Source organism: Rissa tridactyla, chromosome 1 (genome assembly GCF_028500815.1).
Source record: "Rissa tridactyla isolate bRisTri1 chromosome 1, bRisTri1.patW.cur.20221130, whole genome shotgun sequence".
Classification (NCBI taxonomy): Eukaryota; Metazoa; Chordata; class Aves; order Charadriiformes; family Laridae; genus Rissa; species Rissa tridactyla.
The window spans coordinates 104772406-104799040 of NC_071466.1; the positions used below are offsets into that span (position 1 = coordinate 104772406).

The 26635-nt window shown below is 45.8% G+C and overlaps 1 protein-coding gene across 4 annotated transcripts in view; it reads left to right on the forward strand.

Moving 5' to 3' along the window:
* The window catches only part of TIAM1 (TIAM Rac1 associated GEF 1), a 217878-nt gene that overhangs the window by 97612 nt on the left and 93631 nt on the right, over positions 1–26635 (forward strand). The window contains exon 1 of one of the 4 annotated variants that reach the window (XM_054188088.1): positions 535–584. The exons of the other annotated variants lie outside the window; for them this stretch is intronic. The gene's annotated coding sequence lies outside the window, so the exon portion shown is untranslated. Of the gene's footprint in view, positions 1–534; positions 585–26635 lie in introns of those variants that run through there. 4 annotated transcript variants of the gene reach the window in all.

The following is a 26635-nucleotide window of genomic DNA, read 5'->3' on the forward strand; positions in this document are numbered from 1 at the left end:
AGGGAGAGATCCTCTGGGACTCCTAAGGGAGTTGAGGGAAGTGGCAAAAGGTGCAGAGTAAGTCAAAAGTTTTTTATTTTATGTCACACTGGTGAATTGCTTCCTGACAATGCAATGAAACACCAAGGACGATGCAGTGTAGCAGTGTGAGGACGGGGACCAGGCGGCTGTTTCATGCGTAGCTGATGTGCAAGTCACCTATGTAGGGTGACTGGGTATTTAAATTCTTGGCTTCTCTCGCAACTTGCCAGGCTGGTGAGTTAAAGTCACCCCGGAGGGGTGTCCTTAGGAATTCAGATTTCAGGAGCCAGCGGGGCTGAGTGGCAGCTTGTCTGAAGCCTGCGACGGGAGGAATTAATCAGGAGAGGGAGGGAGGAAAGGAAGGAGGGAGGGAGCGATGGCAAAAACCCAAACCTTCAAACACACCCAATTGACCCATCTCATCTTAGCATGAGACTTAACGAGTTACACCCACTCTGAAGCAGAAGGGGAATGAAACGCTGGCGCTTCCTCCTTTCTGTTACAGGCAGCCGGGGCTTGGGAAATACAACAGGCAAAGATGTTTGTGCTGTTGATGATGAGCGGTAAGCTACTTCACGAACGATACTACCTTTTGCTTGCGTTGTGCGTGCTGGGCTGGGGGGAAGGAGAGCAACTGAAGCTCAGCTAAAGCTGGTAAAATGTGTTTGTGGGGTGTAGTATCATTGTGTTGTCTTAGACGCCGTGTGTCCAGGACCCCCCATAAAGCTCTTCTCTCCTAAATTCTGTCTTTCCCCAGTGTGGATGGAGGTGTTGCTTTCTCTAAGTCACATTTAATCAGGTCGTCAAGCGGTGTTTGCTTTTCCAAGGTTTGCACTGCCGGCAGGTAGCAGAAGCACATTGGGTTCGTTGTAGACACCGAGAGCTCAAACTGATTGAATGGGAGATGGGGACTTAATAGCTAAATTCCCTAAGAGAGAAAATGTAGTATCATGTTACTTATTAAAGATGCTTCCCTTCTCCAGCTGTCTGGCTTTATTTTCGGTAATTACAGGTTGCCATGCTCTTTAATTGTTGAAAATGAGCCCCGTGAAAGGTTTCAACTTGAATTGAGCTCTGTTAGAAGTGTTTCTGCGAGGTGGGGAAATCTGAAACGTTGTGACGGGCAATGCTGCTGTGCTTTTCAGTAAGAGCAGGAGCCTGGGTTTGGTGGGGTCTCGCACTTGCCGAAGATCTGATAATGCCGCAGAAGCAGGGTCTGCGGGAAGTGTTTCCGTATCAAGTTGCTGATTTTTCTCTTAGTTACTTCTGCGATAGCTTACCAAGTTATTTTATATACCGGTTACTATCTTTAAATCTAAATTGCCTAATTCTTGGGTTGGTGACAAGGAAATGTGAGTACAGAGCCCTGGCCCTGCAATTACTGTGACTAAGCATTAGGGCTAATAACCAAGCAAGCACCGTAGTCTCCTGGCCCTGCTTTTCCCCCAGCAAGCTTGGCTGCTGTCGAGGGGCTGGCTCGCCATCATCTCCTGGCTCGCCATCTGACCCGCTGTCTTCAGGCATGTTGTAGGAATGTCGGATATGGATTCTGCTTCCTGAGGGGCATGGGCTTGCTTTCCTACGGGCAGAGTTCAGAGCTGATTCAGAGCTGCGCTGCAACCCATCAGCCATGAGTAATCCTCCTGTGCAGAGGCAAAGTATAATGCGCACCTTTTTTGGGGGAATTAAGTCACAACAGCTGTAGCTGTTGGAAATGTTAGTGCTTTAATCGTTTTGTTTAATATACCAGAAAACCCATTGTCAAGGCAGCTATTAATTCACATTTTCACATGTGATTAGTGCAGTGGAACAAAGGAAGCAGGTTTTGTGGGTGTTGGTGGGTTGCTTGTTTTTCCACAGTCCTTTTGGAGTTAAGTGATCTGTGCATTACAAAAAATATGTAGAAGATTGCAACGTCATTTACGGCAAACGTAGCTAAGGAATCAAGTGCCGAAGTGTGGCATGCCTGGTTACACTTCCCAGGGGAACTTGCTCTTTAAAGGGTGCACTTCTGTTTTTAAGTGGGTTCCAACTTGTTTTGAGGCAGAAACACTTTATTTTTCCAGAATGCCTGTCAGAAAAATACCCTGCCAAACCGCGAACTTGCATCATTTAAGCATTTTCTTAAGCTTTATGCTTTTGCTCTGGGAAATCAGTGGTAGGGCTCCCGCTGGCGTCCAGGACATAGGAGAAGCATTGATTTTTGCAACATTGCAGCAGTGGGAGCAAGCCTACTGGACATCGGTCTTTGGAGCAGAGTCACTTATTTTTAAATGGAGTTACACATTATGGCTTGAGTTGCAGGTAATGGCTACATGAAAATGAACCCCAAGGAAAATGCAGATAGTTTCCTGCAGGATCAGTGACCTGGACTGGCCTAGCATGGGGTCCAGTGAATGTCTGGGCATCCTCCTTGCAGAAAGCTGGGGCAGGAGGGATGGGGGGGGGGGGGGTGGGGGTGGTCGGAAATGGGAGGTCCCCACCTGGGGCAACAGATTGGCTTGGGTGTAAAGCGTGGCCTCACCGTGTGTGTCGAGGCCCCGTGGTGTATGGCAGCAGTGAGCCCTGTATCGCTATGCCTGCACTTTGGCTCTGATGCGTTAGCTGGTGCTGGTCTTTTGCCATGCTGCGAGGATTAATAGCGCAAAAAAATAAAGGGTCTTTGGTGGGGGGAAAAAAAGAGGTCACCAGAATAAAATATCATCTCCTAAACAATTTATTTAAAAAAAAAAATCCAATGCAAAAGTAATAGTGGCGTCAAATCTTTAAAAGAATTTGGCAAGAAAGAGGACGACTCTCTACTGTTATGTCTTTCTCGGTATTATTTTGTTAAACTTGCGACTGTGTGGTGTGTTCCAGTGAGTTTTATGGCCCAGTAATCCATTGCTGGATGAGAGGAATACATTATTTATAGATTAGAGTGTTTTAACATCCTAGCATGGGGTTGTTTAAGGAGGTCAGAATACAGCACAGTGGAAATGGGATTAGCCAAGCTGTGCTGCAAACAGTGCAGAAGCGGGGCGGGGAAAAAGGGAAGTTATCATGTAAATATTTATATTCTTCTTGTGCCTTGCAAGGCATAGGTCGCATAAGATTTAGGGGTTTCTAGAACCAGAATGTAGTTTTTATCTTTATTGGTTGCGGCATCTCAAATTCTAATTGAATTGTAAACAAACAGGAACATCCTTTTTCCCTGGCTCAGCAGGCTTGCTCTCTGCTGCTTGTTTGCTTTCTCCGTGGGATGGTGTTGAACGACTTGAGGAAGAGGGAGCATTTTGTGATAACTAACAAGCCCCTCTTCCTTCCAGGGGGGAACTCTTGCGTGGTTCCCATGGGTGAAGCCTCCCGCCATGCTCAGCTCCGTGCGCCGGTCCTGGAAATCCATCCCCATCGGCCGGCGCTGTGGCTGGTGCGAGAGGCTTGTGCGCAAATGGGTAGTTAGTTGATTCACTGCAGAGTGCTTTTAATGTAATTGCTTTTTGAAACTTACAATTACGCTTTCAATAAGAGTTGGAATGCGATTTTCTCAGGTAGCTTAAACAGCCCTCATAAAGCAAAGCAAATAAATGATCCCAGCAGTGGCCAGCAGTGTAACGGGGTGCCCATTAGGTAACATATGCATCTGGGGGCCTGCAGGCTGAGGGGTCCTGTGTAGCTGCAGTCCTGTGAAGGCTCTCTGCCCTGAGCCCTTGCCTTGGCTCAAACACAGCCTGCGCCGGAGGCTTGGTGGTCTCACTGCTGCTGGGGCCCACAGCAGTGCCCGCTCTCCCTCGCTGCCTTCCATGGTCTTCCCAGGAGAGATGTCTCGGGTGGCAGGTGGGAGGTTCGCTCATGGGAGACCAGCAGTGGTTTAACTCTTGTCTTTTCTAGTGTTGTCTAGAGTTTGATCTGGATTACTGGGTAATTAAGAGCTCAGACTCACAGAGTTGTTAATGGAGTTTAACAAATTGCCCAGCATTAGCTGGGCTGCAGGAACTGCATGCGCGCTGTTGGGAGCATAGCAAGTGTGCCGTGGTGCAACTTCACCAAGAGTGGTGTAAGATAAACTGCATTCCTGTGCATTGCCATAGGTGTACCTGAGCGACCACTAACGAGCAGCACCTCTGTAAGCTGACTGGGGCCTGACCACAAATCACCTTGCATACATACATGCTGCTGCAATGGCATGAGTGTTTGCAAGTGGGGACATTTCAGGAATGGTTTGGGTCTGTCAGAAGATCGGACATATGGATTACTTGTGGACATAGGAATGTATGAAAGTCATGGCAGGTCTGCTCTTCTGCGGAGGTAAGGGGGTAGAGGTGGTGCTGGTTGGGTGGCCATCGTGGTGGAAATGGTTGTATTTGTTTCTGAAGAGGCAGAAACATTTTTTCCTGTGAAAGTTGCTCTGCATTTCTATTTCGGTTTCCCCTTCCAAACAATTTGGAACTGGTGGGCTTGGTTTCACGTGATTAGTGCAAGAAGAAGCCTCACTTGTTGAGGGGATTTTATATTGGATAATAAGTGCAGAAACAGCACTTGAATAGCATTGTTTTTATGAAACAGTATTTTACTTTTCCCCCCCCTCTGTATCAATACTTGCAGTGCTAGTGTCATTGCCCAGATGCATTTTAGCTTATGGGGATGGCCACAGGGGTCTGCACAGCTGCCGGCAGGGAAATGTCTCTTTCCCATAGGATTTGAGCTATTGGGGTGGTTGTCTGGGCGCTGGGGGTGACCCCTCTGAAGATAAGGCTCTCTGAAGTAGTCAGTGTAGAACACCAGCAAGTCAGATCTGCAGATGGATGAGTCAGGGAAGTTGCCAAACCTCATCTGTAGCACTTTGGAAGCTGGGAAGTGGTGCGTGGAAGCCTATAAAATAGCAGAGATGGGAGGGGAAAAAGGAAAGCGTGTAGATTTTGTATTAATTCCTGCCTCCAACATTTTTGGAGGATGCAGAGAGACGCTCATGCCAGTCTCTTCTTCCATACCCTACATTGCTGTGTGGCTGCTGAAGATACGCCAGCAGCAGTTGGGCTTTGGTGAGCCGGGGCTGTTGTAGCAAACTCTGAAAACGCAATGTTGTGACTTTCCCAGGTGAGCAAACAGCCCTCTGTGGTCCCTCTAATCCTCAAGTCATTGGGAAAACAAATAAGCATTCTGCTGTCTGCTTCCCAGCTGAAAATTGCCTTGTTATTCATTTGCATTAACCTGGGCGGGGAAGGTATATTCAGAGTGTGCTCCAGGGCCCTTAGACATTGAAATGGAGACAAAGACTCCCCCCTGGGCAAGGCCAGGGCTGGGAAGGGAGGTGGGAAGCTGCTAGGTGCAGCTGCCTCCCTGCACAGGGGCAGGAAAGGGGCCAAAACCCTGGTCAGGACAGGAGCGATTTTGGTCCAGGTCTGGGATGTGCAGAAAAGGAGTATTTAATGGTTACTACAAAACAAAATTCACTTGAACGGCACTGCTTGATAGGCACATTCTTGCACGTTAACCGATGTGCCTAGCCAGAAAAAGCTAAAATGATTTTAACAGCCTGCACGGTATTACGCTAAATATTGCCAACCCCCCCCCCCAAATCCAGTGTGTCGAAGGACATTAACCATGTGGTATAAACTTCCCAACCTGAAATTAGCGAACACAAGTTATCAATCTGAGTTTAAAAAAGTGCAGCTGTATGACTACTGCTTGCAAGCTCCGTGCCTGCGGCAAGTGTCTGAGAAGATGATTTTTGGGTTATCCCAGTCATGGGAAAGCTGCGTCTTGACGCCAAAGTCTCGTCTCCAAAGGGATCAGACTTGTCCTCGCCCATGCCTGGGTTTTGCATGAACGCTGGCAAAACCTGGAAGGAACCATAGAATGGTTAGAGTTGGAAGGGACCTTAAAGAACATCTAGTTCCAAGCCCCCTGCCATGGGCAGGGACACCTCCCACTAGAACAGGTTACTCAAAGTCCCATCCAGCCTGGCCTTGAAGACCCAAAACAGAGGTTGTCCGCTGCTGCTCCTTGGCTGCAGGGAGGCTACTGGCCTGCTGTTGCCAGTTGCTTCCCACCTCACTTGGTAAAGGGGGACCCACGTGTGAGGCACCACTGCATCCCAATGGATGCCACGGCCCATGGGTTGCTGGAGGAAACCTGCCGACCAAGTGCTGTGGGACTGGAAGCATTAACTGCTCCCAGGTTTCCTGGGGGGTGGGAGGGATTTTAAACGATCGCTGCAGGTTTATGCAGTGAATTAAAGTGGTTACTGAAAACCTTTGCCAACCATCTGATGACTTTCACTGTAAGTGATGTGTAATACTTGTGCCAAAGGTTGTTTTGGTTGAAAATGACTAATGTGCTTTTTAAAATTGTAACAAAGGAGCCTTTTTTTTTTCCTACACAACTGAAATGCTGGTTTTTACTTCCCCCCGCACCCTTTAAGCTGGAGGAAAGTTGCATTTCTGTTCACTTTTATGGCATCCTAGAGTGGAGTTGACAAGGTGCTGCCATAAGAGATGCAAGCACAGGCAGCAGGCACCAGAAATGCACATAGCCTTGGTGTAAGACGCAAGGCAGAATACAGAAGTCAATTCAGTTAGAAGTTGCAGGATAAAACTTATGACAAAAAAGCCAGTGGGAATAATTTCTTCATTGCTTTTTTTTTTTGAACAAATTAATCTTAATGCTTTAGTAACATCTGGATGATTTCTTGGTAGTCTTTTTCTGGGAAGCACTTCTTTGTGTGTGTACTTTGTTGTGGAATGATAAATCACTGTAATTTACCAGCCTGTTTTTTTTAAATTTGGAAAGTCATACTATTTGATATGTCCCTTCAAGCTGTCATTCCTGGAGGCATATGAATGAATGCATGACATTTCAGCTTCTGTTTACTGTTTAAAACAGGTCTTTATGCTTGACATGGTTACCTGAACATACCTTCAAGTTTGGAATTTATGTGTTTGGTTTTTTTAAAGGAGAAATTAAAAGGAACCAGAGATTTTTGAGGAGGAAGTAGATGCAGTCAGTTGTTTTGGGCCATGTGGACTTGGTAAACCCATATAAATATCCAGAGCTCCATGAAGACTTTGGACCCATTGGCAGTGTCCCTGGGAGCCCCTTGTCTTTCCTTGCTGGAGCAGCTGACAGTGTGGGGTGTCTCCCCTGGTGGGGGGACAGCCGGTGCCTCTCTGCTGAAATGTGGCCCCCAGCCTTTTTGCAGCAGGGGGTTGAGGCCAGAGGAAGGCAAAGTTGCACATCTGCGTGGGTACTCAAACAGCTGGAGTCTGTATTTCGAAATAACATTAAGTAACGTGGGGAATAAGCAGAACACGGCTGTCTGGGAGCATGAGAAAAACCACGGTACCTACCACAGTCAGCTTTATATTTATGCGTCTGGGCAAGCGAAAAGAAAGAAATTGAGGCTTTTTTTGGGAGCGTGGCTTTGAGAGTAAAAACATCCGCAGGACTGGGGGTGCTGGAGCTGCATCTTTGGGAGAAGGGGGCAGGATTATTTGGAAATAGAGGCTTTGGAGGGAAGGTCTACCTGCAGCCTCATTCAGGCTCATGGGGCTTCACAGGTAACGAAGAAACCTTGTGTTTCCAAGGAGCTTACAGCTGTCCTCGTTGGGATCTCCTTTTCCAGGGAAAGGTGTTTGGTAAGTGAGCAGGGAGATGCTGTCAGCGAACAGACTGTAGGGAAGGGCAAGGATTTGGGATGGGATGGGGATGGAGGAGAGGCAGGTAGAAATAGGGGTTGGTCTCTCTGAATCGGATGTATTGGCCAGTGCTGCAGGGGCTGGAGTCTCATTGGGTGTGCATTGGTTAGTCCTCCTGGGAAACAGGAGGCTGAGCCACTTTACGCTTTCTGAAAACCTGGTCTCCATTGCCGAATGGTGTGGGCTGGTTCCCTCAAAGTATTAAGTGCCATGTGAAAGGGGAGCTGGGACTGCCTCATCGCACGAGGCATGGTATAGCTTCCCCCGCCAGCACTAAATAAATGGCGATGAAATAATTGACAAGCCTGAGTCTGCAACGATAGGGAAAACAGCTAGAGCTTTGTGTGAGCTCCGGGACCAAGGATCACATGTCCTTGTCTGACTGTAAAGCAGCTGGGAGCTCCGGTTTCAGTCCACACTGGAGCTTTCAGACTCAACTGTGGTATAAATACAGCAGGGTCCATGATCAGCTCTCAGGAGGTGATTGGGGTGGGTGGTGTCTTAGAAGAAAAACGTTTCCCAAGAACATGCCCCTTGTGTGTATAAAACACAGATATAACTACTTGCAAATGTATAGGAAGTATGTCAGTGGAGTATGCTATTTTTGCATAATTCAGCAACGCAGAACATCGGAGAAATGTGTCTTGTGAAAGTAAACAGTGAAGCGCTCTAACAAATGTTTGTTTGCTGCTGAGTACAAATGTGTAGGGGAGAAGAAGTTGAAGTCTTTGAAGGTTAATCGAAGGAGACCAGTAAAACCACAGCTCCCAGACAGTGAGTGGTCAGGCAGGCAAAATTGCAAAAAAATCTATTAAGAGAAAAAATAACATCCTCTATACTGAAATATGCAGAGCTGTAGAGATGGCATGATAATAAAAGGCTGAGGATGTTGTAGTATGTGGTTGGTGTAGAGTAGCAAAGAGCTATGAAGCTGCTATCCAGGGACGGCATCTTATTCCTCAGAAACCAGCTTTCCTTCTGGGAGTGCCAGTGGAGGCTCGAGGGATGGGGGGGGTTGCTTTTCAGCTGTGGTGTTTTTTGGGGAGGTAGAGCCTTGTGCTCATGAGACAAGCACGTAACATTAAAGTAAATGTACTGAGTGAGGTTACGCAAGTAAACCTTCAGGTTCCTGGTCCTGCGTTCAGGGCTTTGTTGGATTCCTTTCTCCCCCCAAAAGCTTTACTTTTAAGTTGGTTTCAGTGTTTATTTTTTGAAGAGATGAAAGGAGGCTGCCTCTAGCAGGGAGTGTAGTCTGGTGGTTGGAGTAGGAGATGGGTTGTTCCTGCAACCGATGACTCGCCCACAGTTCAGGCATGGTTGCTTGGTGCCGCGGTGCCTCTGTAAAGGAATGTGGCTCCTCACACACAGATATGGTGGATTAAGGAACATTTACAAAGTTTTCTTGATATTTATTGAATATATTTTGCACACTTCCAGTGCATTTTGCCCTAAGTTGTTTTCGCCTAGAAGTGTCATCTACCAGAGGAACAAGAATTATGAGGAATTGCCTTTGGAGTCAATTTTGGGTTCAGCTGACCTCATTTCCAGGATGTAGACCTGCCTGTCAGCCCCTGTAAATACATGCACCCTTGCACGGGGACGGGGTCTTAGTCTGAGCTCCAGGGTTTCCTGTGGCTGGGGGGCTAGATCCTGCTTGCCACCAGAGCCTGCTCCAACCTTGCCGTGCTTATCACAAGTCTGTGGCTTGATCATCCTATTTTTGAAATGGTTCCCCAACCCCTGTTGCCTGAGATAGCTGGATACCCCCCATCTGACTGGGATTTTCCTCTGCACAGCGGGTTTAGGAGAAGCACAGCTGGCCATCCTTAGCTTGCCTGTAATTTAGACAAGATTACAAGCAAGCTGCAGATAGCCAGCTTTTTAAGAGCAATCTTGAACCTGCTCATCAGAGTGTACATCTCTCTTTAAATTTACTGAGGCCAGCCAGCTGCTGAGAGCTATTTCTGTACAGGAATCCCTTTAAAGTTTAATGCACTTCTTGCTCATTGAACCCCAAAATGAGTCACTTAAGGGAGCGGCATCAGATTTTCAAAACCTCTGCCCACCTGTTGCTTCCACTGACTTTTCTGTGACATGCGTTGGTCCTAGATTATTCAGAGGGAGAAGTAAAACAAATCCAACAGACAGGTTTTGGCAGCCTGTAATACTGATGAGAAGGAATTAAGGGTTAAAGCATTTTCAGCAGGTATTTAAAGTTATTCTTTCATCAAATTCTCTTTAAAAAAATGTGTTTTTGAATGTGGGAAGATAAAAGCTTTTAGAAGGTTTTATTCCTCTCAGAGCTACTGATTCATTCTCTAAATGGCAATAAAATTTCTTGCTTCGCTGCAATCTGTAATAAGGTGTTAGTCATGTCTTAATGTTCCTCAGAATTTGGTACAGAATGGAGACACAGCACCTTAATGCCTTCTTGATGGCGTTGGCTTTCAATTACCCACTTCACACCAGAAGATACCAAATCTTGCTGCCGTGAGATCTTTGGCAAAATTCTCTGGAGGTCTCAGAAATGAAGACATTTGTGCGGGGGCGTGTCCAACCTCTCCGCCTGCCCGCTTTCTCAGCTCCCCACTCAAAAGGCTTTCAAAAGCTGGGAGGGTTGGCGGGGTCAAGCTGGCGGGTGCTCAAGGCTGGACCCACCCCACCGCTGCCTCCATCCTACGATGCTGCAGACACTCCTGGAGTTCAGCGAGACTCCCAGCTGGAGCTCTTGAGAGGCGGCTTTGGGATGTTGGCAAATGAAAATAACTTTTTACTGCTAAAGCAGGACTAAATCTCACATTTAGAGTCACTAGTAGTAAAACTGATAGAGCAATAAGAGGATTATCTTCTTCCGACCTCTCTTTTTAAACCTTATAGATGAATGCTGGAGGCCAGGGATTCATATTCCACCATGCCTGACCTACAATTTATTGCAATGTTATCTCAAAGTAATTGAGTGGGTCCTACAGGTCTGTATATCAGACTAATTCTGGTCGTCTCTTAAGGAGGTGCATGTGATTCCTTTGGCTTCATTTTAGAGAGGCCTTTTATATGAAGCAAAGTGACATTGTGTTTTTTTTGATACTCTGATGAAATTATGCAGTGTTAAGCACAGTCCCTTCTGTCTAACTAAGGTATTTTTCACCACGACATCACCTGCTTGAACACCTCACCTATATATAAGTGGATTTATTCTGACTTTATTTCAATGATACAGGGAAGTAATTTCTCCATCTGTAAAAAGAGATTTGAGACTCAGGGAGATTTAAGATACTTGCCTGTGAATCCATGGAATTAAGTTTGATAGAGGTGCCCTAATCTAGTACCTTCGCTGTAAGATACAGCCTTCGCTTAAGCTTCACAACTGAATAAACTAATAAACCTGTCAGAAAGCCTGGGTGTTGCATGCTGAAATTCTTGGCTTGCAATTGAGCAGAATGCTCTAGAATTTAAAAAATTTAGAAAAGGGGGGGCCTCAGCTCTAAAGGCACATGCTCTTTGAAAAATATCCCCCACGCATCTGACCTGACTGTACTCCTAAAATCTTGTTGAATATGGGAAAATAAGCGACAGCACTAAGTGTAAAGAAAACGACAGGAACATGAACATGCCCGATGTAAGTACTGTGGGTTATTTCATCAGGCTAATAACAGAAAATAGGTCTACGCAATGGGACAGCATTGTATAACGTTGTTGAATTTATTCAGCAGTACAGAACGTGATCAGAAATGCTACCTGTTAGTATTAGCTGTTTCACTGGCAATCATGAATTTTAAGACTTGGGCTTTCGGATTGTTTCTGGCTGAGTGTGATTATCTCAATAGCTACACTTGAAAGCTGTTATTTTATTTTCGTCATGACACTGTAATAGTGCTCAAAGGATTAAACATAAATGTACGTGAAGAGCTTGATCCCTAAGAGTGTGAGGCAAAATTGTGTGCCTGGGCTGGGTTATTTTGATTTCACACAGAAATTGAGGGTTTTTTTCGCTAAATGACCATTTATGCTTCCAGCTTGTCGCAGTCCAGTGCAGATATCCATTTTCTCTGGGCTGTTGTCAGGGATGTGTATGCACATTGGACTGTGGCGTTGGAGTTGGGCAGCCAGTGAGGATGCTCAGAGGGTGCTGAGCCAGTGCTGCATCCCTCTGGAAATGCCTGGAGATCCACAGGGCTCCCAGGTGAGAGTTTCCCTGCTTATGGTGGAGTTTCCCTCGCGTCCTTCAGCGCTGTTGGTACCAAGCACACCAGTGGAGTTGATTTTCCTGTGCAAAGGGGATTCAGCTGCAGCAGCAGAGGGCACCTGTACATTGATATCACTGCATCTGTGTCTCTACAAAATCACAGTAGAACTGACTTTTTTTAGTTTTGTTGCCAAAAAAGGTGATATGGCGACCAGAGTTTAGATTTCTTCATGTGCCTCAATCTCCCACTAGCTGAGAAGAGTTTGGGGTGTGCAACAGAGTAGCCACAGGGCCATAGGATCCAGCTGGGGCAGCAGCCGTGTGTGGAGTGCTCGGTCCTAAAAGCGCCGAAGAAAAAGTAGCTAAGGGTGTTGTCTTCTGTAATAACAAATTTAAACTGGGCATTGAGTCACTGACTGCCCGCAGCCGTCCCTACTGGTCCCGTATTGGAAGTTACCGCCCCTGCAGCAGCGATGGCGAAATACGGCATTAAGCTGTACGGCTCAGCCTGTATGCCCGGGTTAAAATCAGAGCAGTGCACTTGGGTCCACCCATGGGGATGATTTTAGCCACCCCACCCTAACCAGCCCTCCTGTTGATATTTATGATCCCTTGCTAATAGGTGAAAAGATTAAGACAATGAGATGAAATCACAAAACATAAGAGTGAGAAGAAAAGAGAAAATACTGCATTATCTAAATTTTTACTGGCAAAATTTAATATTCATGGTATTTGAACTTCACTTGAATGATGGGCTGAAGTTCTTTTAGATGTTCTTGATAGAGCTAACACTACAGTGTTTTCCTTTGCAGTGGAGTAATCCATAAAGCTGTACCAGGTTTTTCTTCCAAGTCCTGTAGGTTATTCTTTTAATTAAAAGTGCAGTAAATTCAAGTGCTTTTTTTTTAGTAAGAGAGTGTTGAAAATATTCTAAATACAAGTCTCTGTTAGTCTAATGCAAGACCATTTTAATTTAAAGTCAACAAATATTTCAGCTGGGTTTCCATAACGATTATTAGTTTTTAATTATTTCTGCCATTTTCCCTGATTAAAAATGGAATTATTACTCTTCTAATTCTAAATCTAATTCTGTTTACCAACTTGGCATGTAGAAATGCTTCCTGGCTTCTTTCGTGAAAGGCACTGTAATCTCTGTGGAAAAGCTGGATGGCTGTTGCATTGATGTTTCTTCATCTAAATGGATTTGAAAATGCTGGTAGAATTTTGAGATTTTACTCAAGACTGGTCTAAATAGCACCATATTAATGTATTTAAGCATCAAGTTAGTTTTTGTGTCATCAATTACAACTTTGTGGTCAATCTAGTCCAGGATATCACGTTTGGTATCACGTCAGCTAAATTAAAATTTATGGTTAGCTGTCATGATACTGAATGTGACTTATCCTGTTTTATTCTTCTCTATATGCAAATTCAAGCCCATTCCAGTGCACATAGCCTGTACTTTTGTGCAGTGGCTTTCAACATCTTTTGGTTAGCACATCCTTAAAGCTGTTCCAGCAGAGGCGTGAATCCCTTAGAAGTTGTCAGTGGGCAGCATGCTGCGTAGCAGCTGTGGACACGCTCTCCCGGTCTCCTCCTGCGGATTCCCACGGGCCACTACAGAGACCACAGCTCAAAACCCACCAGAGAAGCTGCCGAGGCGTTTTGAGCATACGGACTTGGGATATCACTCCCGTGCCATGGGCTAGGCTGGCTTTAGCGTTTCAAATCATTGCTTGCATATCTCCAAGTAGTGCAAGGACAGTCTTTAGGAATGATATCCTTTTAGTAGAAATTTAGCAACGTGTTACACTTGCACAGCTAATGAATAAACAAAGCTACGTACCTTTTTTTTTTTATTTTATGTTAGTACTAAGAACTGCATTCACTGTTGTTCATTTTGTTATTTAAGGCTTGCCTTAAATACAGGCTAAGTTAGAAAATATGTACAGTAGGACACTTCTCTGCTCACACCATGTGACACAGTTCTGAATATTTCTCTCAAACTCCATCAATGAATTAATTGGGGAAAAATCACGCACAGCTGACAAAAAATTATTTTCTGTTTCATTTTGATGGATAGCGTATTAGAGCGATGCACGCTGCAAGAAAACGTCTAAGTAGCGTTCTTATGGGATCAACAATTCATAATTCAATTTAGTTCAAAGTCCCTGGCTGACAGGTTAAACTGAGAGCTGTCCTCATGTCTCCATTAATCTTCATCTGAAAGTTCCCTGGAAAAAAATGCTAGCCCGGGGATGGCTTCATTGCTGATAGGCGTGCTAGCAATCTTGCTTTGCATTGATCCACACTTCGAGCTGCTCACTTGAATTATGGGCTAATTCTGTCTGGAATTCTGCATAATTTTTTAATTTTGTTTCTTTTAATAAAGTTACTTGTCAGGGTGATATCTGAAATAATGACCTTGCTGTAGCACTGCAGGACAATACTTCAGTCACGTGAGTGTTCGTATAAAAAAATCTCTTGAGCATAGAGGGAGCCAATTTATGTTACAGCAGTGCTGGCCTTTGCTCAGATCTCCTATTATAGCATTTAAATACTTTCCTTGCAAGTGGACATTAGATTTCCGTGGGGGAAAAGAACATGGATTTTGGAAAACTTGCATAAACAAATTACACTTGGCAAGCGGGATGCTGCTGTGTTTTCCCTGCTTGTTAAAACTTCCAGTAAAAAGGTCTCTTGATGATACAGAAATGTCCCAGAATATAGGCTTGGTCAAAAGAAACGGGGAGCCAAAGCAGGGCTGTACCTTTTCCCTTTGAAGCACCATCCCACCTATGTTTGCAGTTTCTGCATTTTTCATGATGTATTGACAGAGAAATGTCAGGATAAGTTTCCTGAAAACAAAGGAGTGAATGAATGAAGTCTTTTTCTCTATTGTTCCCCAAACTGGTTACGGGTCTTTTTTTTCCCCTAAGCTTGTTAGGTTGGGCTTTAAAAAACAAAACCCAAACGCCAAGCAGTACAGCAAAACCAAAAGCGCTGGAGCAGGTGTTGCCTGCTTGTTAAGACAAGTACAGGACTCATTTCCTTTTCAAAATGTGGTTGGAAGTCAGGTTTTAAGGAGGAAGATCAAAATGGAACTATTGAGCATAAACTTACAAAGTCGGTCTGTGCCTTAAAATTGCACATTTACGTGCAGCGTTGTAAGAAGAACAGGTTATTAACCCTGCTGAGCTCCTGCGAGTGCCTATAAATCCCCGCACAAAACCTTCCTAGAGTTTTCCCAGCCTTTTTGCTTGTTAGGAAGATTAATTGCAGTCCCTCTCTTTTCCCCTCCCTTTCCAGTATTCCAGATCTCGTTAGCTGCCTTTCCTCATGGTCTGGGTTTTTCTCAGTGATTTGTGCCTCAAATTAAGCACCAGCTTGTTTTTATGAAAGGCTCCAAGAGATGCACTTATATTACTCAGCAGAGAGTCGGCATCACTTTCTGCCTGCCCACAACTAAATTATTCTTGTGAAGATTTTTACCTGCCATCTTATGTACCTCCATGTTACAGTATTGGTTAGGGCCATCCAGGTTGGGGGTTTTTGGCATTTGTGTAGATGCTAGAAAAATGGTGGCAGTGTGTTGGGTGCATGCTTCCTCTGGGCACCACAAGAGTTATTTGACCAAGAGCCTGAACCCAGCAGCCTGGGATGCACTTGTATGCATGTTTGGCCAGAGCTTCACTCTGGTGAGACCCCACCTGGAGTACTGTGTCCAGCTTTGGAGTCCTCAGCACAAGAAGGAGATGGACCTGTTGGAACAGGTCCAGAGGAGGCCACAAAGATGATGAGAGGGCTGGAGCACCTCTGCTGTGATGACAGGCTGAGAGAGTTGTGGTTGTTCAGCCTGGAGAAGAGAAGGCTCCGGGGAGACCTTATAGTGGCCTTCCAGTACCTAAAGGGGACCCGCAGGAAAGGTGGAGAGGGACTTTTTACCAGTGCCTGTAGCGACAGGATGAGGGGCAGTGGTTTTAAACTGAAAGGGGATAGGTTTAGATTGGATTTAAGGAACAAATGTTTTGTGATGAGAGTGGTGATGCACTGGAACAGGCTGCCCAGGGAAGTTGTGGCTGCCCCATCCCTGGAGGTGTTCAAGGCCAGGCTGGATGGGGCTTTGAGCAGCCTGGTCTAGTGGGAGGTGTCCCTGCCCATGGCAGGGGGGTTGGAACTAGATCATCTTTAAGGTCCCTTCCAACCCAAACCATTCTGTGATTCTAGGATTCACACATCTCCTGTGTAAACAAATGCTTATTTTTTTTAATTTCATCTCTGTGTTCAGATTTCAGCAGGGCATTTTTCCTCGTCAGTATGGGAGCCATCAGCAAAGGCTTCTGCCTAATTTGCTGGTGGGGCCGGGGAAGTTGTTTCCCTTGAAAAGTTTGAGCTGCCCATTGTGTAAAATGTTTCGCAAGTCACATTGCGCTGGGAAAAGTACATGGCGGGGCAGACTCTGCAAGCTGGAGCGGAAAGGTACCCTGCAAAAGTGATTATACATTCCTTTTCGTGGTTTGTTTTGTTGGTTTTTTTTTAAGAGGCAGAGAATACGCTCAGGCGTGTTAAAACCTGTATGAGAAGTGATAATCGAGTGCCTCCCTCGTTTCCCACAGCTGGGCGTAGATAAGACACGCCAAACCTCCTGTCTGGCTCCTTTTGTTCGCAGCCCTCTTCCGCAGGGGGCTGCTGCATGCCCTCTGATTTGAGATGGAGAGGGGTGAGGTGGTCGGGGTGTTGGGGGGGCTGTCCGCCTCTTTTCCTCCACCTGCGGCACACCAGCAGGGCTGGTACCCATGAGCAGGGCTGGTACCCATGATCAGATGCCCGTCCCTGTCCCCATCCCGGGGGTCTGCGCCCCGCTCTCACCACCACAGTGCTCACTGTTGACCTCTAAATTAATTGCCAGGCCAGCATTTCACGGGGCCCTTTCCCTGCCCTATCACCCTATCCCAGGGAATGAAGTCTCTGCCAAAAAAACCACCGTCTTCCCCATGGTCCTCTGTCCAGTGAAATCAGTCAGACTTTTCAGGGTAAAGCAGAGCTCATCGCGAATGGGGGTGGTAGAAACTGGCCCCAAACCATGTTTCTACCCGTCGCTGTAGTAGTTTATTTGTTTCATTTCAAAACGGTTGCAGGCACGGCTGGTTCAAATTACTTCTCCCTGGCGACCTGCTGTGCTGATAAGTGGTCAGACGAAACGATATCCCGCATATTAATTGGTGCAGTGGGATTTCGAGTGATGCTTGGAGGACCGTCACTCTTGTTTTTAACATTAAGTTACTCTTCAAATGTTTTTATTGTCTTTAAAAGAGATTTACTGCCTGTGTACATAATTATTAATCTAATAATTAAACCTGAAATGAACCCTGGAAGTTGGTGAATCTGTCTGAAACACTGTGAACAAAGGAAGCCCGTCTGGTTTCTGTATCTTTTATAAACAAGCCTCCGGAACAAACAAACCAACAGAAATCCCACAAAAATGTCACAGTTAATGGACTTAATGTTTGCTACACTATATAAAGTTACAGAAATACTGGTAGCTAATTGCAACCTTACAGATGTCACCAGGAGGACGGTACAGGGGATGCTACAGCATGTGAGATGGGCTGAAAGGAGAGATGATTTTTCTCCAGCCTGTGCTGTCTTCATTCGGCTCTGGAAAGTTTAAAGCAGTGAACGCTTTTTGCAGAGGAACAAGAGTGTTTGGTTGCTTTTTGGGTACCCTGCCTGAACGTAGCTGCTGTGGGAATTTCAGGTATTTTAAACAAAAATAAATACATAAGATGTTAACAAGGGTGTTTTCAAAATGCTTACTCCGAGTTTCCTTTGAAGCACGCTTTTTTATTTTGCAAATGGGAAAGCGAGATGTGCTGCCCTGGGACTGCTACCTGGGGCGATGCCGGGAGCTGGCAGCTGGGGAGAGCGGCTGTGCTGCCTGCCACTGCCTTTGCTTCCTCCTCCTCCTCCTCCTCACTGGGGCCATGGGGTCTCCTGGCCCAGAGCAGGGCGAAGGGGAGGAGAAGGAGCCTTGCTCATGGCCAAACCCTGGTGGGACAGCCCCTGAGAGAGGGGTGAGCAGAGCCGGCTTTAGAGGCTCAGGCACAGCCCGGCTGGTGAGGGGACTGCGGGCCGAAGAAAAGGGTCCTAAAAATGACCACTGAGGAAATGTTTTTTAGAAAGGCCAGAGAAATAACATCTTGTTTCTCTGAGATTTTTTTTTTTTCTGTTTTTTGCTCTCTTTTGCCTTTTCCCTTTTGGTGCGGAAGTACATGCAGGAGGCAAAGAAGAATTTCCCATTGCAATTCAGCAACGGCAGAAGCTGGGCTAAGCTTTTTGGTTTTGTGTGTGACTCTTCAAACCTCATTACTTCTTTGGGGGCCTGATCCAAAGCCCATTGAATTAATTTTCCACTAATTTCACCACGGCTTTTTTTGGGCTGGGCCCAAAGCGAGGTGTTTCAGTTTTCTGCAGGCAGGAGAGTTGCTGGGTTGCTCGTGTGGCTGCTTGTCCCGAGTGAGACCGATATGCATGAGCTCGACGGCTGCCTTTTTGAAGAAAAGGATGGTGTCAGTACTGTGAAGGGAGACGCTTTTCTCTTCCCCTGACAGACCTGAGGTTTCTGCCCACCCTCAGCACAGCCAGGAAGAGGTATCAGCTGCAGCATCGCAAAAAAGAGTGTATGTATTCCTGCCCGTTGCAATGACTGGGGGCTGCCTGGAGCAGCCGGGGTTTTGCGCGACAGGGACCAAGGGAGAAAAGAGCGACTTTTCTCTCGGAGCAAGCTGAGAGCAGCGGAGGAATGAAGAGAGGCACGGCATCGCGCAGGGCAAGGGACAGGAGCACCAACACAGCCTCCTCGCAGCGGTACAAAGCCCTTCGCCAGCAACACAGCACTTTTGCTGGAAGAGCTTATTCTAAGCTTGTTTTTCTTTGGGGGAAAAGAGAAAAAAAAAAAAAAAGGTGTTACTATAAGCTATGTCACAGTTTTGCTCCTGTAACTGTATTGCAGTGGCCTCTGCAGGCATAATCAGAGGTCACGCTCCATCAAATTTGTGACTGACACAGCGGCGCTGGCAAATATTTGTAAAGTGGGTCTGGCCTGAATCTTGAGGCCGTACTTAGGTTCCTGCACTGCATATAGCTGTCTTTCCTCATTTAATGTACAGGGGATACCTTTTTGGCAAAGATTTTGTAGGATTTGAGTTGGTTGAAAGCTGTAAATGATAAAGTGCAAAATATTGGCTTTTATTCCCCCTCCTCCTCTTCTCATTTAGGTTTGTTGGCGCTGAAAAGTGGGGGGAAAAAAACAAGTAAACAAGAGGAGGGAATTGCATTTAAAATATTTGATTTCCCTCTTGGGTGACCTGAAGGGATGTGTAGCCCATCAGTGCCGAGTGCCAAGGTGATCTTTTAGGATGGGAAAGCTGTCTCTGAAGGCACAAAGTCCAGAGGTTGCCAGAGCATCTGTAGGGCAGATTCTGTACTAGCGATCTGAAAACTTCCCACAGTAAAGACCTCTGAACCAGCACAAAGAATATTGTCTTTCAAAAAGAGGTGCAAAGGCTGGTGCAAGCACTGCGAAACCAAGGAGTTTTTGTTTAGCTCAGTTGTAAAGGTGTCCTTTGCTTCTCTCTTTTGGCCCCTCTTTAAAGGGATTCCCTTTAAAAGGTCAGCGACTGCTGCCATTTTTGTCTATGTCTTTGAGGTACATCCACTTCTGCAAAAAAAAAAGTTACTCCTTCTGCCCTAGGTCTGTAGGATCAGTGTGGAGATAGGGTGAGGCTGTGTCTGCTGGTGGAGTGGAAGGCACGGGGGGGTAACCTCTCCTGGTGGCTTTGGCACAGGAGGGAGGAACCATGGCTTCCAAGAGGACTGAAATTCAGGCTCCCTGGTAATATTTTTAACACCCATTTGAGTAAAAATCACTTTATCCCATAATACAGTGGGGGCTGTGTGCAATACAGGCAAAAACGGTGCTGGGAAATAATTGGGAAAGTGTGGTCTTTCCTGCAGTTTGGAGATCGCTCCCTTTGTCAGACAGATGCCATTCACGTGAATTCACGTGAGCTCAGGTGGGCTGAATAATTCACTTGTAACACGGGCATAGGTGAATATGGTCAGTGTGCCCGCAAATACACCATGTGTACATTTACTGCAATTTTTGTTTTCATTTGGGCTGGGAATGATGCCACAGAAAATATCAGTAGCTTTCTCAGCTACTAAAATCATCTACCACTCTTTAAATTTAAAGAGGAAACCGGTTATTTTCTTTTAGGACTATTTTGGGCTACATACCAACATGAAGCATTGAAATGATGGAATGACACTTACTACTGCTGAAAATATCAAGTGCTGTGTAGATTTACTGTGTCTTCGTTTGATGGTGAGGCTGATATTTCACCAAACTGGCATATTTGAAGAGGTACAGCTATTGTTTCATGAGATGTTTGCATTTCTAATGTACACTTTAGAATTCCTTAAAAAAATGCCACTTAAGCATGTTATAATATTTTAGCACTGTATAATGTTTCATTTATGTGACTATACCCCTCAGTAACTGCTACAGGTAAAAAAATTTTCTTCTTATAAATATTGAGGCAGAACGTTTTATTAGTGACCTTCTTTTATAAAAAAGGCATTGAACCAGAGCTGACAGTAAGCAATTTTCCACCAACGCTGTGGTCGTGCTTCAGCCAGGCGGCGTCTGTAGCGCTCTCGTTTAATAAATTGCTCTACCGGGTGACTTTCCAGTGATGTTTCACTTCAGGCTAGGCAATCAATTTTTCTTTCTTTTTTGGTGAATGGTTTATTCACTGAAATGTGGTTTGGGAGTTTGGGAGAGCTAGGAAACTCTGGAGCCAGTTATAGGCTGCGGAGGGCCACAGTCAAGCGATACTGTGTCATTGGAGCTCCCAGGTGGGATTAGGCAGACGCGTGGTGGGATCCGAGGCTCTAAGCGATCACTACAACCACAGATTTGACTTAAACTCACTCATTGTTTTCAACTGAAAACTTAATTTTCCAGATATCTCAATAAAATAGAGAAAGAGTGGCTTCCCCACCCTCACCCCTGCACACGTGCACTGCACGCACCCTCATTCTCCTTTCCGTCTGCTACCCAAGAGGGTATCAGTCCTTCAAAACCAGGGAGGTCCAGATGAAAGTGCTCTGTCTGGTGAGCCTAACCATCTCCATTTGCCACTTCTCCTGTGGGAGGCATCTTTGCAGGAAGCTTTCTTGAGTTACTGCATTATGGGATGCACCTGAACAGTTGTCCTCAGTTTGTCTTGTAATTAGATGGCTATGCTTTTCATAATATTTAAATATTATGAGACGCTAAGAAAAAGTGAGAGCTTGGTGCTGGAAAATTCCCACCTAGGATTTGGAACACCTCTTCTTGCTCCTTCTCTGGTGATACATTTTGAATCGTGTTCAAAAGAAGAAAACTGAAGCTGGTTTTGGCAGTCTGCTCTGTAGGATGTCAGGAGCATAAAGGTACAAGACCCACAGCTGGTCATCTGGCAGCGCTGTCTTTGCACTAATTACAGGTAGCTTATGTGTGCCAGCAGCAACATTTTACCTTTATTGACCATAATTTGCAAAGCTAGAGGAGAACTTGAACCAACTACTGTGCCTGCCAAACTGTGGAGAATTAGTCCAGCTTCATCAACCTATTGGGTTTTTTTTCATATTGCTCAGAAAGAGCTTGAGTTTCACATCTCTTGAAAGGCTGAGCGCTCTCCTTCGATGCAACTGCAGTCCAAGGATCCCACCAAGGTTGGTCAGTTAATGAAACCTAGGGCAGTAATCATCTCCTGAGCAAGCCAGCCGGATCCACTGGGGCTGCTAGAGCACAAAGCTGCCTCTCTGCTACACGCTTGTGTTCCATTTGACTACAGATTACAGGCAGAGTTTGATCTGTCCAAGAGAAATTATTGTGCAAAACTTGTGTAGTCTTCAATCCTTGCCTATTGAAATGCATCCAAGAGAGAGATCACCCTGGCCTGCAGCTCCTGGGGCCAGCACCAGTCACGCTGGGATGGTGGGGACCTGCCTGCTGTGCATCTCTCTTGTCCTGGGAGATACCGCACACGCACTGGGGGCTGCCTGCTTTTAGGCAGGTCCCCTTGCTCCAGCCGAGTACCAGGGACTGTCTGAAAGCCATTTGCGAAGGAGAGAGTGAGTGGGAGGAAGGCACAGTCTATTTTAACCTTGCCTTGCTTGTTTTGTCAGGATAAAATTACTACGAAAATGACTATTTGAATTTATGATTTTTTTAACCTACCCTTTTCTGCCCGTGAACATAAATCATGTCCTTTTGCAGCCTCTCGTTTTGCCACATGAGACCGTCCTGTTGTTTTCGCCTCTCAGAGCAAAGCTCTGTGCTTCATTGTGTCTGCCTCGCTTTTCTTGAAGGTAGTCTGGCCTGTATTAACCTTTGCCATGGATGACGAGGATTGCGTGTGTTATTCCAGATGAGGTCAATGTCTTCTGTGGCAGCGTTTACTCCTGTTTCTGCTGGGCAAGTCTTGTTTGGTGCGTCCTTTGATTACAGTTGCTTTTTTGTCTCTTTTATCACATCAGGGCTCTGGGATCAATACAAAAGGTCTCTTCTGTATTGTGACTTTTTCTAGTGTTGTGTCATCTGCACAAGTCACTGGTACATTTTTATCTTTGTGCGTCATCACCGAAAGCATTAAAAAACCTGGTCCCTTGAGCCAGATAATTCTCCTTTCAGCACAACCTCTTTGCAAAGTTTCTTATGCATATCATAATTCCTATGCCAGTTTTCCTCATCTTCAGCTTAACTAGTAGTTTCCTGGAAAGATATCGTCTGCCCTTTCCTCCCCTGGGAAATGTGTTAGAGAAAGAGATCAGAGTAGTGTGCCACAATCCATATTGCATTTTATTCGCTTTCTCATTTCTTCCCATGTCGTTCCCTGTTCTGTCTCTCAGATGTGCTCTCCAGCCTTGCGTGCTATTGAGGCCAGACGGATGGGTATGTCCTTGCTGGGATCGCTTGTTTTCCAGTCCCAGGCAGGATCCTGATCTGCAGGTTTTAATATAAAAATTCGTGTCTATGTCCCTGTGGTTGCTTGCACCGCTTCTCTCATAGTTTTGGGATGCAGATTCAAAACTCCTGCTGACTGGCACATTTTAAACTCTTTGAATTTTGCTCCTCAAGATACCTCAGACACCTCAGACGTGATGATTCACATGCCTCGCTCCCCCATGCCCTTACTGAAAATGAAGGCAAAGCATCCATTTTATTTTGAGGCCACGCTCAGAGCTGATGGGTTTCAGCTTTCCATCACGAAGCTACCTTAGCCTGACTTTTGATAGTTTTGGCTTTTCCTTTCAAAAACATCTGCTGATCAGTCCATTTCCTCACTCCATGGCAGTGTTCTCTGCTCCCTGCTGATATCTTCCCGGGGTGGGGCCTCACCCTCCCGAGCCCCAAGGGTGTCTTCCCCCAGGATTACCATCCCTCATAGGTTTTGCCCCCTCTTAATTAAAGAAACAACACCCAATGTGCGGCCTTTGGTGTTGTATGTTCCTCCTGCGGGGGAAGAGCTTTTCAGCAGGAGCTGTGTCAGGAGATGTGATGTACGAGTTGTGACTAAAACCGGTAAACCCAGATAAACTTAACTGCGGTGCGGATACATCTCTGCGACGGTGTTTGACTGATCAGGTTCTGTCAGGACGTGCAAGATAAAATCTGAGTGCTTAATTTAACTTTGACAGTGGCAAGCTGGTACAGACCAGCCAAGTTTTGCATGAATGTTTTCTTTTTTTCTGCGTGCTGGAGAAATGGCAAGGGTTTATGCTATGGTAATGCCAGGGTGAGAAACCTGCTCTGTTGCAGTTGGTATCAACACACGAGGTGAAAACGGCAGCCATTTGGTCATATGCTCGCTTGCCTCTCCTCCCAGGCTCTGAATAAACAGTAGTTATAATTCCCACTGTTGGGTTTTGTGAAGCAGGGCTGCCTCTTCACCTGGGGCTCCTTTTTGTTTCTCCCCTCGTCTCTGGCAGCCCTGGCAGCAGGGCTCAGTGCAGGCTGAGGCTGGTAGTCCTATTGGTAGTCCTATTTTTCGGCCTGGGTGAACTCCCGTCTCAAGCATCTCCGCCTCGCCCTGTCCCACTAACATCTCCATCTTGCCTTGTCCTGCCAGAGCAACCCAGCTGTGGCGTCGCCGACATGCCAGGCAATAAGACATCTTATTTTCGGGCAGCGTGGGATGTTTAGTGCATGCGTTCTGCCAGATAAACGTGGCTTTCCTTCTTGGAATCACACAGTGCCCTTATAAATTGGGGGTATGGCCATCTTGGGTCTTTCTGCAGTGGATGAAAGCTCTATATTCATGCTTTACAGAGGGGAGAGGAGCCAGGGGGAATCTCTATGGCTTACCCAAGCTGGTACGGAGGCAAGCTACCGGGCAGGAGTGGAGCTCTGGTCTGCAGTGCTGCAGCCACTGCCTTCTCCATCCTAGCCCAGCACAGCGGCCCTGGCAAACAATTTCAGTGAAGACTGAAACTTGCGAGGTACTGATTTAAAAATAGAGACTTTTAGAGAGAGACATTGGTACCAAAACTTCTACAAGGCGTGCTATAAACTTAAAAGGACATCCTCTGCTTCGGTACTTTTCCTTATTATGCTTCCCTTGTGGCCTCATTGCGGAAGTTTTTCTTACTTTTACATCTTTTTTACTAATTATGTAGCATAGCTTATAATGCTTTTGTACCTCTGTGAAGTACGTCACTCTCCGTCAGAGAGAGTGCGGCCAAAACGCAAAAGCTACTCTGATCGTGCATTTGCTCGAATTTAATATGCCGCCTGATTTTCCATAGACCTCTGGAATCCCTCCCCGGTACTTAAGTTGGGGTATCTAAAATTAGATACTTGTCTTCATATCTCAGGCACCATCTTAATGATCTGTGTGAGGTCTTTGGCATTGCTTGAAAATCAGATTACTTACCTCTGTGCTTAAATGAGGATATACACTAAACGCTTCCTCTCCAATTCCCCCTCCCCCAATTATCGGCCTTAATTTTTTTCCGCAACATTTTAATCCTTCACATCCTGCCTGCAATGGCTCCCTGGTCACTCAAGCCAAGGGTTTCAATTTTTATTGCTGGAGACCGTGGTGTTGGGTGGCTCTTCTCCCTCCTCCCTCCTCCAGCTCCCTTCTCCCTTCTCCAGCTGCCCATCCTGGACTGCACAGGGAGTGCTCCGAGGGATCCATTCAGGGCTCTGTCTCCTGGCCTGAATATTTTCTTGTTACTTCTAAATAAAGGGTTTTTTTAATGCATTTGGCACGTCCCGTCCTCATTGTGTTTCAGCAGCTCTCTGCTCGCTTGGCACAAGCAGAAGCCCTTTTCAAGCAAAGTGTAATAACAATAATGCATAACCTTAAGGTAAATAAACAAACCGCACCTTATTTTTATTTCATCTGCATTTTGTGCATTCTTTTTCTTTTTTTTAAGTAACACATAAATGCACATGCAGTCCTTGTAGCTACCTTTCTCATTCTCGTCTTCCATGGAGGCCAAGTGGGCTCCTTCTTCCCTGCAGCTCCCTCCTGGCTTAGCACTGGCTGCAGCTCCCCGGAGTGGGTTACAAAACCCCTCCGCTTCCCAAGACACAGCGTGCAAGCTGCTCTTCGTCTGCCCCACAGGCTCCAGGGAGTTGCCCTTGTGGCTTCCCGTAGATTTGCTTATGTCTGATGATCTGAAATTAGAATCCTTTCCCTGCTTTGCCCTTTTCTGTAAACGTGTAAAACCTTGCAGATGTCCCCCAGGGAAGAAAGGGGGATTTTCCCACCATTAAAAATAAAAGGGGAGGGAAGGAGAAAGACTTAAAGCACATTCAGATACTTTAAAAATTATTAAAAAACAAACAAACCTACAACTGTGTCAATTATTCACATCCCCTCGTATAAATATAGAAACCCTGAAGAGGGGGCTTTCCCTTGGGCTACCTGCTCTTCTCTTCCATTAATTTATTACCAAGGCCCCACGGTGTTTTGTCAGTGCCATGTTTCTGGTTTTGTTTTCTTTAGCTGTGATTTGGGGATGGTTCACTGTCGGCCATATAGAGGTTTTAGGTCTCCTGACGGACCTTCCTCCCTCCCTCCCTTTTTGACCTTTCTTCCCTCCCTTAGAAATTCTCATAGGTGTGGTGCTAGAGCTGGAGGAACAAGGCTTCCCACATCTTTCCTTTATGAGTTCCCCACAAAGAGAATGTGGGTTTATTTTTCTTTCCCCTCCTCTTCATCTGGAATGATCACCCAGCATTGTTCTCCTAACCGTGACAGACATGAAGGTTGCGTGTTCATGAGATGGCTGCAAAGAGGTTTTGCAATTCCAGCTCTGCTGGCCAGTTCTTACGGACCTGCGGATGGTCCCCCCGGCCTTGTCTGGATGGTCATCGTTGTCAGACTCCAGTTTCAGGAGCAGCTGTTCTCTTTGACAAGTAGTATAAGCCGTGGTTGTTTAAAATTCATTTTTCTCATAAACAAAACATTCCTATGACATTTTATATGTCATAGAAAGAACACACAAGAAGTAGAATGTTTGTCATTTATTTTCACTGGTTTAAAAGTCCACTAGCTTCTGCAATCCACTAGAGTTGGTCGTGGAACTCAGTGTCGTACATAGTTTCAGTGATGACATTGAGAATGGGGAAGGTTGGAGCGTTTCTGAATTACATTTCTGAACCCATGCGTGCACCCATCCGCGTCACGGAAAG